This window comes from Chiloscyllium punctatum, chromosome 36 (assembly GCF_047496795.1).
Source record: "Chiloscyllium punctatum isolate Juve2018m chromosome 36, sChiPun1.3, whole genome shotgun sequence".
NCBI classification, from domain to species: Eukaryota; Metazoa; Chordata; class Chondrichthyes; order Orectolobiformes; family Hemiscylliidae; genus Chiloscyllium; species Chiloscyllium punctatum.
In genome coordinates, this window is record NC_092774.1 from 31,561,595 (window position 1) to 31,575,132 (window position 13,538).

The window sequence follows — 13,538 nt, forward strand, 5'->3', positions numbered from 1 at the left end:
TTTCAATTGCTGCAAAACAAAAATTGAACCCCAGAATGAAAAAAAATGGAATAGGGGGTGAGAAAAGAAAGTGCCATACTCACAGATGTTGGACAGAGGAAGGAAGTTGCAGTCTGGGGTGAAGCTCAATCTTTATTCAGAGAGGAACAACAGCATGAGCAGCTTCAGAAGCTCATGGTCGAACTTCCGCATTCAGACAATAGCAAGGCTCTGATTGACAAAAGAACCAGGCTCCTTCCGGTCATCCCGAGTTCCCCATTGGTCCATCAAAAGAAGGTCGCGGAACGTAATTGCGGACAGCGCAGAGCATGCGCCGTTCTTGTGAACACCGCTGAACATGCGCAGTACTTACTGACACCGAGGAGTATGCGCAGTGTGGTCTTTGGCGACGCCGGTGTTGCTGACAAGGTTTTGAACCCGAATGTCAAATGTCAACAGCAGTTTAAAAAAAGGCTGAAGCCACATTTTTTTTAACGTGAAGCTCGACATTTTATTGCGTTTGCATTTTGTGTGAATCCTCAACTTTTGAATGTCTTTTCCCCAGGGTAGGGGAATCCCAAGCTAGAGGGCATAGATTTCGGTTGAGAGGGAAAAGATTTAAAAGGGACCTCAGGGTCAGAAAAAAACAGTTCGAAAGTTAATGCCCCCTCTTATGCCCTGAACAAGATAGATTGTTCACAGCCTATTAATCATGAGTAGCAATGATGTTGTGAAACTTAGGGTTCAAAAACGATTTATAAATATGTTGCGAAGGTTGGAGGGGTTCAGCTGCAGGGAGAGGCTGAATTGGCTGGGGTTGTTTTTCATACAGCGTTGGATGCTGAGGGTTTATAAAACCTTATAGAGATTTATAAAATCATGAGGGGCATTGATATGTTAAATACACAAGGTCATTTCGCTAGGTGGGAGAGTCCAGAACTAGAGGGCATTCATTTTGGGTTAGAGGGGAAAAATATAAAAAGGACCTAAGGGGCAAATTTTTCACGCAAAGGGTGGTGCATGTATTGAATTAGCTGCCAGAAGGTGGAGGCTGGTACAATTACAAAATTTAAAAGACATTTGGATGGGTATCTGGGCCAAGATTAATTTAGGATACCTTGTCAGCATGGACCGACGGGTTTGTTTCCATACTGTACAACTCTATGGTTCTATTTCTGCATAGTCAGAATCAATTTCACAAGACTAGGAATAGGCCATCCCCAACTTACACCCTGTCCTCAACTGTGGACTAACTGGACATATTTGAGTGCAAGTTTCAGAAAGATGTCTGCAGCTTTTCTATAAAGTTGAACATGCTTTCATGATATTTCTGAATATATCATTTTAGCTATTCTCAATTTTAAGGATCAGTCATTTCTCGTGCAGCTGTGTCTACCAGGTAGAGTCATCAACATCCATTCTCTGTCTCTCTTCCTAGAAGGGTTTGATACAGCGATCGAAGAGGGTTTGAGGCATCCACAAGTACAGGGAGTGGATGGAAGAGAAGGAGAGAGAATGGATGGCGGGACAGAGTGTCAGGGGGTGAGAGAGATCATTGACAGGGGGACAGAGAGTGGGGGGATGAGAACACTGGGGGGAACAGAGGGTGATGGGAATGGAGAAGATTGTGGGGACCGATGGTGAGGGAGAAGGGAAACACTGGTGGGCAGAGGTGGGGAGGAAGAGAATGCAGGGCAGAAGGGTGGGGGTTGAGAGAGAATGGATGGGGAGAGATTGGAAATGGGTAAGAGGGTTGGGGGGGAGAGACTGCCCAAATCCCACCTTCCCCAGGGCTGGTGTTGATATCTCATGAACTGGAACCCACTCCTCCCACAGCAGACTTGGGTCAATCATTTCTCAATATATACGTGGCGAAAGCAGTAAAATTATAATTCTGACAGGCCATTCGGCCCATCAAATTCACACTGACATTCCAAATAGCATTCCATTCAGACCCATCTGCTGACCTTACAGCCCTGCAGTTCCTCATGGCTAACCCACTCTAATCTGTACAGTTAAGCATGGCCAATCCACCCTAAACTGCAGATCTTTGGACTGTGGGAGGAAACCAGAGCACTCGCAGTTAACCCACACAGAGACAAGGAGGAGGACGTGCTAAAGTCCACACAGACAGTTGCCCAAGGAAGGAATCAAACATGGATCCCTGGCACTCTGAGGCAGCGGTACTAACCACTGAGCCACTGTGCCATCCAGAGTTAGCTTCTAACTTTTCACACACCCGCAGCAGAGGCTCTCTCCTGACATTTGTGGACCACACCTGCTGTAACCTCCCTTTCCCACATCTTCAGCCCTGAGCACATTGGTTCCCGAATCCTGGCACCAGATAGACACCGATGTCATCTGGCCTCCCGCTACCAACTGCGGAGACCGGAGACAATCCCTATCACTATTCTGTCCCTTACCACCACCTCCCCAATGTTGTTCGTACTCCCAGCACCCAGCCAGTTCGCTCCTCCACTCCCTTGCAGCCCTCTCTCAGATCCCCTTTACCTGCCTGATCCACGCTCACACCTCCTGACCCTGTCCACTGACTCAATCAGAAGGGTCTGTCCGGAGAGGAATGGCCAACTCCTGGAATAAAATGCCTGGTTATCTTTTTCATCAAAGGTCTGCAGCCTGGCTTTCAGCTCCATCTCTCTGAGCCGAATGTCCACCAGCATGTGTTTGCCCTGAATCACAGCATCCAGAGCCTCCCACCTTCTGCAAATCAAAAGACAAGTCCCACCTTACACGCTCCAACGTGTGTTGTGTAACTGCTTAATCATTTCTGGTGGCCGAGCAGAGGCTAAGTTCAACTTGGATTCCAAACTTGGGTATCAATAGCCATGAGGATGGCTTCAAATGGACCTTGGGTTGATGTCGCACTACATGTGACTCCACTACACTATACAGTCTCTCTCTCTCTCACACACACACTCATACACACACACATGCACGTAAGTAAATAGGGTGAATTTGCGGAATTATATTTGCAAATACATTGTACTTTGCTCAAAAAGTGCACAATCTGCAGGCAGTCAATGCATGGAATATTTTATAAATTCCTACTTTGGAAATAGAACCAGTCTGACTCAAGATTGGGATACTGACAGTCTTGAACCTCACACCTTCCATGCATTGTCTGAGCTATCACTTCTTTTTATAAAATAGAGTCATAGAGTCTTAGAGATGTAAAGCATGGAAACAGACCCTATGGTCCAATCTGTCTACGACGACCAGACATCCCAACCCAATCTAATCCCACTTGCTAGCACCCAGCCCATATCCCTCCAAACCCTTCCTATTCATATACCCATCCAAATGCCTCTTAAATGTTACAATTGTACCAGCCTCCACCACATCCTCTGGCAGCTCATTCCATACACGTATCACCCTCTGCGTGAAAAAGTTGCCCCTTAGGTCTCTTTTATATCTTTCCCTCTCACCCAAAAGGAATGCCCTCTAGTTCTGGACTCCCCGATCCCAGGGAAAATACTTTGTCTATTTATCCTATCCATGCCTCTCATAATTTTGTAAACGTCTATAAGGTCACACCTCAGCCTCCAACGCTCCAGGCAAAATAGCCCCAGCCTGTTCAGCCTCTCCCTATCGCTCAAATCCTCCAACCCTGGCAACATCCTTGTAAATCTTTCATGAACCCTTTCAAGTTTCACAACATCTTTCCGAGAGGAAGGAGACCAGAATTGCACGCAATATACCAACAGTGGCCAAACCAATGTCCTGATCAGCTGCAACATGACCTCCCAACTCCTGTATTCAATACTCTGACCAATAAAGGAAAGCATACCAAACGCCTTCTTCACTATCCTAATTACCTTCAGTTATCTCGAGGATATGACTTAAAAGAAGTTCTAGGATTTGCATATTAATGAACTGAAACCTGCAATCCATTCTAAAAGATGAAAGACTCAACAGCAATCTTGGTTTGTTCAATATATCATTTCAGTTGCATGACACTGATCCTCTGCTAGAAATTCTGTGTCTTATGATCCTGATCCACAGCTACCTGATGAAGGAGCAGCGGTTCGAAAGCTAGTGCTTCCAAATGAACCTGTTGGACTATATTCTGGTGTTATGTGATTTTTAACGTTGTTTCTCATGAACACAGCCACAACACTTCCTGCTGGTGCCAGTAAACATTACGATGTTGATGAAACAATGCAGTACCTGCAGAGATCTTAACAGTCTCTAACAATACTTGCTACTGATTCACTACTTCTTTTGATTCAAGACTTTGGCAACTTAGTGCTGGGAGCTGAGTGAGCAGCTTTAAAACAGAAGCCCGTTCGATTTTAAATCTTTCAATGTCTGAGTCCGAATTTAGGCAACCTTTATTGCGACCCAACTTTGTTACAGTTTCATGATCTCCCCAGCAAAAAAAATTACAAAAAGTAGCTTTCCTTTTCTTCAACAGCTGAAGCTCAAAGCACACACACACATCCCTGACCTCCCCTGCTGTCCCAGTTGCTTTACCATTGGTTACCCACACACTATATTTAAGTAAATTTCTCCCCACTCAGTTTCCAGGGGCAGGGGTTTAAAGTCGACCATATTGCAGAGAGTCTGGAGTCATGTGTAAGCCAGACCGGGTAAAGGATGCATCTGGGACGACTGAGTGAATCCTTTCCCACAACAGCAGTTTCCTTCCCTAAAAAAAAACCATGAGTGAATTAGATGAGGATGTTTTCCCCCTGAAAATAGTTTCATCATTAGATTCTGAACTCCAGATTTCTGACTAAATTTCAACCTACCGTGGTAGGATACAAACCTGGGAGCTCCCACAGTTGAGTGGGTAATTCAGTTGACAATACCACTTGGCCATTGCTCCTTCAATCACAGTGATGGCACATGAACTCACTAGTGCCTCGGGAAGTTGTCCACCTATCCAAATCCCTTCCTGCAGTCAGGGCAGGAGAACAGCCTCTCCCAGTGTGGACCCACTGGTATGTCTGCAGGGTGGATGAACTCATGAACCCCTTCCTGCAGTGACAGTAGGTGAACGGCCTCTCCCCAGTGCGGACCCAAGAATGTTTCAGCAGGCCGGGAGAATTGACGAATGTATTCCTGTACTTGGAGCAAGTGAATGGCTTCTCCCCGATGTGAACATGCCAGTGCATCAGCTGGTTGCACAACCAACTGAATCTCTTCCCACACACAGAGCAGGAGAATGGCCTCGCCCCTGTGTGAATGCATCACTGAGTCTCCAGCACTGACGGGAAAGGGAACCCTTTCCCACAGTCCGCACATTTCCACAGTTTCCCCATGGGGAGAGCTTTCCTTGTGTCGCTCTGGATTTGAAATTACCAACAGAATGGGTACACAGTCTCACTCCACCGTGAGGGGTGAGACTTTGATTCCCCAAACTGAGTAACTGATTCAAGCACCTTTCACAGTCAGTGCACTGAATCTCCCTCACTCGGGTGTCTCCGTATTCTTCCTGCTTAAGTGTCCAAAATCTCTCAAGCAGACAAAAGCAAACGTTTCTTCTCGATTTGAATGGTTGCTGATATTCAAGTTCCAATGAATCAAGTGGCTCTGTCAGAAGTTTATGTACCATTTGCTTTCAGATTTCTTTCTATATGTCTTCCTGCAAAAATAAATTCACAAAATACGTGATCACAGTCAGTGCTGTTAAATGAACATTACATAGGTGACAATTCCTGTAGTTTGTCAGATGCTTGTTCGCATATTATCCAGGACACAGAAACCCGAAAACCCTCATGCAGCCAGATAGCCGTAAGTGTGTATGGAGGAAATCTTCATTTCGGTGACAATAACCTGGAACAAGCTGCCTACAAAGGCGTTGGAAATGGAGCTGAATCAAGGACAATGTAAATGAAATGTCAAGGCTTCTTGAGAAAAACAAACCAGTAAAGTTGCTGAATGACTTTCTGCTGTCCTACTCAATAAAAAAGATAACAAGAAATACAGAGTATAACTTCAATGCTAGATTAGAATGTGAAAAATAATAGCCACAAAGCTTTTATAACAGCGAATAATCAGATATACACTATATGAAGCAACATATGTCTACATTTTATATCAACGTGCCAATCCCTTAGATTCTGCTCCATCCCACGATTAACTACCCTTTTAATTCTGAACACGAGGAAAGAAGCGATCTTTTTCCACAATGCAAATTGTATTTAAATAAACGTGTCAAACTGAGGGGAAAAAAAAATATATACCGTTAAGAAGAACAGAGAGCATCTGACACCTTTGCAGAGTCTGCTCCCTCCCTCGATTCACTTCAGTTGCGACAAGTGAATAGTGTTTCCTCCCTCTCTCTCTCCATCCCAGGATGAGGAATGGAAAGGGCGAAGATATTACTTTGCTCCCACGATTTCCCCATGATGTGGGAATCCTTGTCTCTCTCCAGCTTTGACAATCAGTTGAAAGACCACTCATGGACGGAATGTGTTCCATCTATTACTGCTGCGACTGGGATGTTGCTATTTCAGGCTGTGTAGCCGCTTAAAGCTCTTCCCACAGTCAGTTCATTGGAACACTCTCACTCAGGTATGCATTCCTCAGTCTCACTGATGTTTGAAACCTTGTGAAGCAGACAGGACAGGAGAGAAACAAAAATCTTCTAGATTCAAAGGCCGATGATATTCCCGTGTCAATAAATTGATTGTCTCTATCAGATCTTGTTTTGAGATTTCTGGCTGTTAATCCACCCTTTCGCGTATCCTGTAAAAGGAGATTACAGAAGACATTGCTGTCTAGACAGTATAGAAATTCAAAACAGACAATTCTGGTTTCTGTGGAACATTCTTTCGTTTCTCCTTCCCTCAAAAATGTGAATCTTAATGCTACAGTCACCCTCCATTCTTACTCTGCTGTAGCTATTATCACCCTCATTCCCGTTCTCCTAAAAATGCTGAAAAATTTTGACTGACAGACCTATGCTCGCCTTCTCCTGTCCTGGACACAGGCTGTAAGAGACTGGGCTAGGAGTGGGCCATTCAGCTCATGGGGCTTGCTCTGCAATTCCACAAGATCATGTCTGTGCTGCTGTGGCCTTATCTCCATTTCCTGCCTGCTGTCTATAACCTTTCAAATACCTGTCACTCAAAATGATGTTCAATTCAGCCTTGAAGACATTCCATGGGCCAGAATCCATTATTCTCTGTGGGGAAGCATTACACAAATTAACGAGAGAATAAATTCATCATTTCTGCCTGATATTGGGAGAGCCCTGATTTGTAATCTGTGTAAGTGAGCTCTAGACTTTCTGACTGGGAAGCATTTTATCAGAACCTGTGTTCATGAGAACCCTCAGAGTTTTATTGGTTTAAAATGACGTCACCCCTCATTTTTCTCAAAGCCAGTGACTGCTAACCCAATCTGCTCAACCTCTCCTCATAAGACAATCCTCTTCATGACAGGAATCAGTCGAGTGAACCTTCTCTGAACTGCTTCCAATACAAGTACATCCCTCCTTAAGGAAATGACCCAGAAATTCACAGAATATATTTGAGCTGTGGTCTCACCAATACCATGAGCAGCTGGAACAAGCCCTCTCATCCTATAAACTCTACCCACTTTCATCTCCTGCAAAGTCAACAAGTTAACCTCAGAATGAGAAAATAAATGGAAAAGGAGAGGGTGAGAAAAGAGTGTGTGGTACTCACAGATATCATATAGAGGAAGGAAGTTGCAGTCTGGGGTGAAGCTCAATCTTCGTTCAGAGAGAGAGGCGCAACAGCTTCAGGAACTCATGGTCCAACTTCTGCAATCAGACATAGGGGGTTCTGATTGACAGGATGACCTAACAGCCTTCCGGTCCTCCAGAAATTCCAATTGGTCAATCTCCAGGCACATGCGAGGGCAGTTGACCAATGCGAGACAGGCAGTTTAAAACACATGGACATCACTGGATGGCACTGTGGCTCCAAGGCCTTCAAATTTCTTCCTCTCCTGGGGTCCCCAATGGTACCCCTCCAATGATGCACTGATTCATTTGGCTGAACTGGTTCTCACCCTCAATAATTTCTCCTTTGAATCCTCCCACTTCTGCCAGACCAAAGGGGTAGCCATGGGCACAGGCGTAGGCACCAGCTATGCCTGTCTCTTCATTAGGTACATAGAAAAGTCAGTCTTCCGCAGCTACACCGGGGCCATTCCCCACCTTTTCCTCCGTTACATTGATGGCTGTATCGGTGCCACCTTGTGCTCCCACGTGGAGGTTGGACACTTCATCAATTTAACCAACACATTACACCTTGACTTTAAGTCCACCTAGACCATTTCAGACACTTCCCTCCCTTTCCTGGACCTCTCCCTCTAACAGAGACCGATGCAACACGGACATCTTCTACAAACCCACCAACTCCCACAGCTCCCTGGACTACAGCTCCTCCCATCCTGCCTCGTGTAAAAACGCTATCCCTGATTCCCAATTCTTCCGCCTCCACCACATCTGCTCCCAGGAGGACCAGTTCCACCACAGAACACATCAGATGGCCTCTTTCTTCAAAGACCACAATTTCCACTCCAATATGGTCGATGATGGCCTCCAAGCGCATCTAATCTGCTCCCCAACCCAACCCACTCTCCAATCTTGGCACCTTCCCTCACCACTGCAAGAATTGGAAAACCTGCGCCCACAATTCCCCTCTTACCTCTGTCCAATGCCTTAAAGGAGCCTTCTACGTCCATCATAGATTCACCTGCACTTCTTCACACATCATTTACTGTATCCATTGCTGCTGATGCGGTCTCCACTACCTTGGGGAGATAGGATAACTACTTGCAGAACACTTCAGAGAACATCTCCAGGACAGATGCACAAAGCAACCCCACTGCCCAGTGTTTGAATGCTTTAACTCCTCCTCCCATTTCGCCAAGGACATGCAGGTCCTGGGACTCCTCAATCGTCAAAACCTAACCACCCCATGCCTGGAGGAAGAACGCCTCATCTTCCACCTTGGGACCCTCCACCCAGACGGGAGTGATATGGATTTCGCCAGTTTCTTCATTTGCCCTCCCCCCACCTTATCCCAGACCCAACCTTCTAACTCAGCACCGCTCTCATGACCTGTCCATCTTCCTTCCCACTTATCCGCTCCAAACTCCTCTCTGATCTATCGCCATTACCCCACCTTCACTACCTGTCACAGTCTCAGCCAACTTCCCCCACCCACCCGCATCTCCACCCCCCTCTCATTTATTTCTCTACCCCCTGGGCTCACAAGCCTCATTCCTGAAACACCAATTCTCCTGCTCCTCGGATGCTGCCTGACCTGCTGTGCTTTATCAGCACCACACTCTCAACTCTGCGGTCCGATTGGCTCCTCCAAGAATTCTCTGCCATGATTGTGGACGTCACAATGCAGAAACAGCCCTATCAGTTTCAGAGCGAAACTCCGTACCTCTGCGCGACATCTGGGAGAAAAACAGCATTTCTCCCTTCCCATTCCTCATCCTGGGAGAGAAAGAAGGGGGGGGGCGAAAAACCACTGTTCACTTGTAGCAACTGGAGGCCGAGGCTGTGAATCCAAGGGTAGGAATTTCACATTCTGTCTCTCCACGCTTTCAGATCCTCATGGCACTTATCAGTATTGGAACGTAAAAAGGGACACAGATCTGTCTGGTGTTACTGAAGCATTTAATGCACTATCTGTGATTCTCTAAGATTAGATGATAATTATTTGTTGTAATATTGTGTTTTAGATATGTCAATATACTTCCAATTATACTGTTATTGAAGGGGACAGTAAGTGAGCATTGGACGGAGAGTCACAAAGATGTACAGCACGGAAATAGTCCAACACATTCAGTCCAACACATTCATGACCAGCAGCTATCCTGGACAAACCTAGTCCCATTTGCCAGCATTTGACCCATATCCCTCTAAAGCCTTCCTGTTAATGTCCTCATCCAGACGTTTTTGAAGTGTAGTAATTTTACTAGCGTTTACCACTTCCGCTGGCAGCACACACCACCCTCTGCGTGTAAAGGTTACCTCTTTATGCCCCTTTTAAATCTTCTCCCTCTCACCTGAAACTTCTGCCCTTGGACAGGTTTGGACACCCCACTCTGGGAAAACACCTTGTCTAATTACCCTACCCATGCCCCTCATGATTTTATAAACCTCTATTAGGTCACCCTTCAGCCTCTGATACGCCAGAAAAACAGCCCCAGCTCATTCTACCTCTCTCCATAACTCAAACACTCCAACCCTGGCAAGATCCTTGTTAATCTTTTCTGAGTCGTTTTAAGTTTAAAACCCTTCCTAAATCAGGGAGACCCGAACTGAACATAGTATTCCGCAAGCGGCCTGACCAATTTGGGATATCTGATCGGCATGGACATGTTGGAATTGAAAGGCCTGTTTCTGTGCTGTCGAGCTCTATGACTCTATCATGGGGATGTAACCCAAGTCCACATTCCCTTCTCCATCCTGCCACCTGTTGTGTGGCTCAGACCCTGGAAACCTCAGTTGGTAACCAAACCCTGACAATGTCCAAAAACCTCTTGGCGTTTCTCACAAAAGCCACCAGGATTGTAAGCTTCCGTCAGAAACATTTTTTTCCTATTTGTGCAACCTGAAACAATGGATGAGAATTCCCTGTTTCACATGCGTGGTCTTCTCCTGTTCTCTGTATCCGATGTTCAGGAGGGCAATACTTATCACTGGCCGCTCGTGTGTCAGAGAAAAGTTTCGAAACAAAATGGTTGAATTATCTGCCAGTGGAGAGAGCCCGGTTCCGAGGGACGGGACAAAGAGCAGCAGGGAGACTGGATGAGAAGCAGTTGTTCGGGAAAGTCTTTGTCGCTTGCAATTCTTTGAGCAATCTCAAACGTATTTCATGCTGAGCATGTCTTAGGTCGCTCAAGAGGTGTGGGGCGTTACAGGGATACGTGCTTTCTGGCTCGTTGGTCCAGGCGCATGATTGTCGCTCAGGGTATGTTAGCACGCCGACTTGCGAGAGGTCACGGGTTCAAAACCCGGACGAGCCCGCAGTTTTTTTAACTTGACTTGTGCAAAACTGCCTGATTAACTTTCTCAAAAAGCACCTTCGTGAAACGAGCGTGGGCTGCCTGGAGTACGAATGAGGCAGAAAACAGAGAAGTGAAATGGTTGGAGATCGTGTTCAACAAGCTACTTGGATGCTGCCTGAACTGCTGTGCTCTTCCAGCACCACTAATCCAGAATCTGGTTTCCAGCATCTGCAGTCATTGTTTTTACCATAGTGTTCAACAGGTTGACGTGAGTGGTGCAGTGTTTGAGGAATGTCAGCAATCATGGTAGATTGGAAAATTGGGACAGCTCTCCTCGGAGAACCGAACTTTTCCAAGTCATGAGGGACCTAGAAACAGGAAATAATGTTGTGAAAACGTTCCCACGTCTGAAAGGATCCATAACGATTCGGCATAATTTTAAAGTCACGAGGAAAAGAAGTAAAAGTGACATTAGGAAGAACGTTTTCGTACAGGGAGTGGTTAGGGTCAGTAAGTCCCTGTCTGACATTGACAAAGAGGAAGATTCAATGGACCCAAAAGGGAATTCGGTGGTCACGTTCAGCTGTGCAGATTTACGCTGAGAAGGCGAGAGAATGAAACGACTAGAGTCACACGTTTACTTAAGTGTAGAACCAGCAGAGCGAAGGTGGGCCGCATAGCCTCCGTCTGCGCTGTGACACATGTTGTGATTCAGTGTGAAATCACAGTTCGACCGAAAGAATGTGGGAATTTAGAAAAAAGTTTATATTTACACAGCCTCCATACGTCTGCGAAACAGCATATCACACGACAGCAGTGGAGGTCTTTGACATCAGGCTCGAAGGTGCCTGCCACGTGCCAGACAAAAACCTGAAGTGTTCTGTGCAACGAGCTCCCCAAGCGGCAGCAGAGTGGCGCAGCGGGAGCGTGCTGGGCCCATAACCCAGAGGTCGATGGATCGAAACCATCCTCTGCTATCGTTCACTGTCACCTTGATCTGCTTTCTTCAGCCAGCAGCCTTTGCATCTACTTGCCGAGTGTCCAAATGGCATTTTCGCATCGACGCACTCGCCAAATCCTCTCCATTCTAGGGATGTGGTTTTAGAGGTCTCAGTGATATTCTGTTCTTGGTCGGTTTCCTCTGAACTGAATCGCAAAACCAGTTCTCTGCGATGCTCATGAGCTGGTAAAGTTGAAACCCATGCCTTGTGGTTTCGGCCATTCCCTGCAGTAATTCGCCACCCTGGTTCAGACGTGAATGACAAGCATGTCAGAAACCGCATCACGACTCAGACATCGTCAGCCACTATTAGGACGGATACCACCGATTGGGAATAACGTCAGAGAGAGAGAGACAAGTGACAGTTAAGGGCCTGTTTGGGAACCCTCGGCCGCCTGGGTGGTGGAGTTCTGCTGGTCGTGGGGCGGCCCCTGTGTCAACTATGGGGTCACCTGGAAGGTACTGGGTCCGGGAGGTGAAAGTTGAGGCAGGTTGGGGGGTGGCACGGAGGGGAAGTAAATGTGGGGCCTGTCCTGTCATAGTGACATTTTACATTCACTTTCCATCTGCTTTTACTGGGCCTTGTGATTTTTACCCTCACTTTTTTAAAATCCTTCTGCTGTTTACTCTTGCTGTTACTTGTGCAATTCCCTAGGGTAGTGTGGAGATACTAGTGAAGGAGATTATGCACCAGCATGTATATGTTATTCAGTCATTGAAGGGGCAGGACCTGTGGAGAATGGTTAGTAAACCATGTGGTGTACTAAGCCTTGTTAACAAGGACATACAATAGTTTGTCATTTGTCAAAGTATGCTTCTCATAGAGTTGTACAGACCCTTTGGTCCAACCTGCCATGCTGACCAGATATCCAAAATTAGTGTTGACAGTGTAGTGCTGGAAAAACACAGCAGCTCAGGCAGCATCCAAGGAGCAGGAGAATCGATGTTTCGGGCATAAGCCATTCATCAGGCGGGTGTATGCCCGAAAGGAATCAAAAGATTCCTCATGAAGTGCTTCTGCCCGAAACGTCGATTCTCCTGCTCCTCGGGTACTGCCTGACCTGCTGTGCTTTTACAGCACTACATTCTCTCTCCTCTGATCTCCAGCATCTGCAGTCCCGTGACCCGGGTTCGATTTCCGGGCAGGGAAGCAATTTTCAGTAGAGCTGTCAAACTTCGCCAATATCTCCCTGGTGGTCTAGTGGTTAGGATTCGGCGCTTTCACCGCTGCGGCCCGGGTTCGAGCCCCGGTCAGGGAAGCAATTTGCAGTGTATTGTTTTGGCTGCCCATTCTCCTTAAATGCGCTGTACAGTTACTTATCAGTCTTCGTAGTCACTGGGTGCTGCAGTGTGTAGTGGTCCGTTGAAATAGTGCCCTCGTTCAGATTTGTTTGTAGGTGTAGGGATGATTACTTTTGTAGCTAAGTACTTGGTTCGCGTGTGCTGTTTTTCGGTAGAGGCTGTTTTGAATTTATCATTGATTGTTCGGTCTACTGTGACATCGAGAAATGGCAATTTGTTGTTGTTCTCCTCTTTTGGGAATTTTATGCCAGTAAGGAGATTGTTGATGGTGTTGTAGGTTTCCTCT

The 13,538-nt window shown here is 46.4% G+C and overlaps 1 non-coding gene across 1 annotated transcript; it reads left to right on the plus strand.

The window, feature by feature from the left end:
• The first annotated feature begins 13,137 nt into the window (after nucleotides 1-13,137).
• Nucleotides 13,138-13,209, plus strand: trnae-uuc (transfer RNA glutamic acid (anticodon UUC)). The gene has a single exon. It is a non-coding gene; the product is annotated as a tRNA-Glu (tRNA).
• Nucleotides 13,210-13,538: the final 329 nt, after the last annotated feature.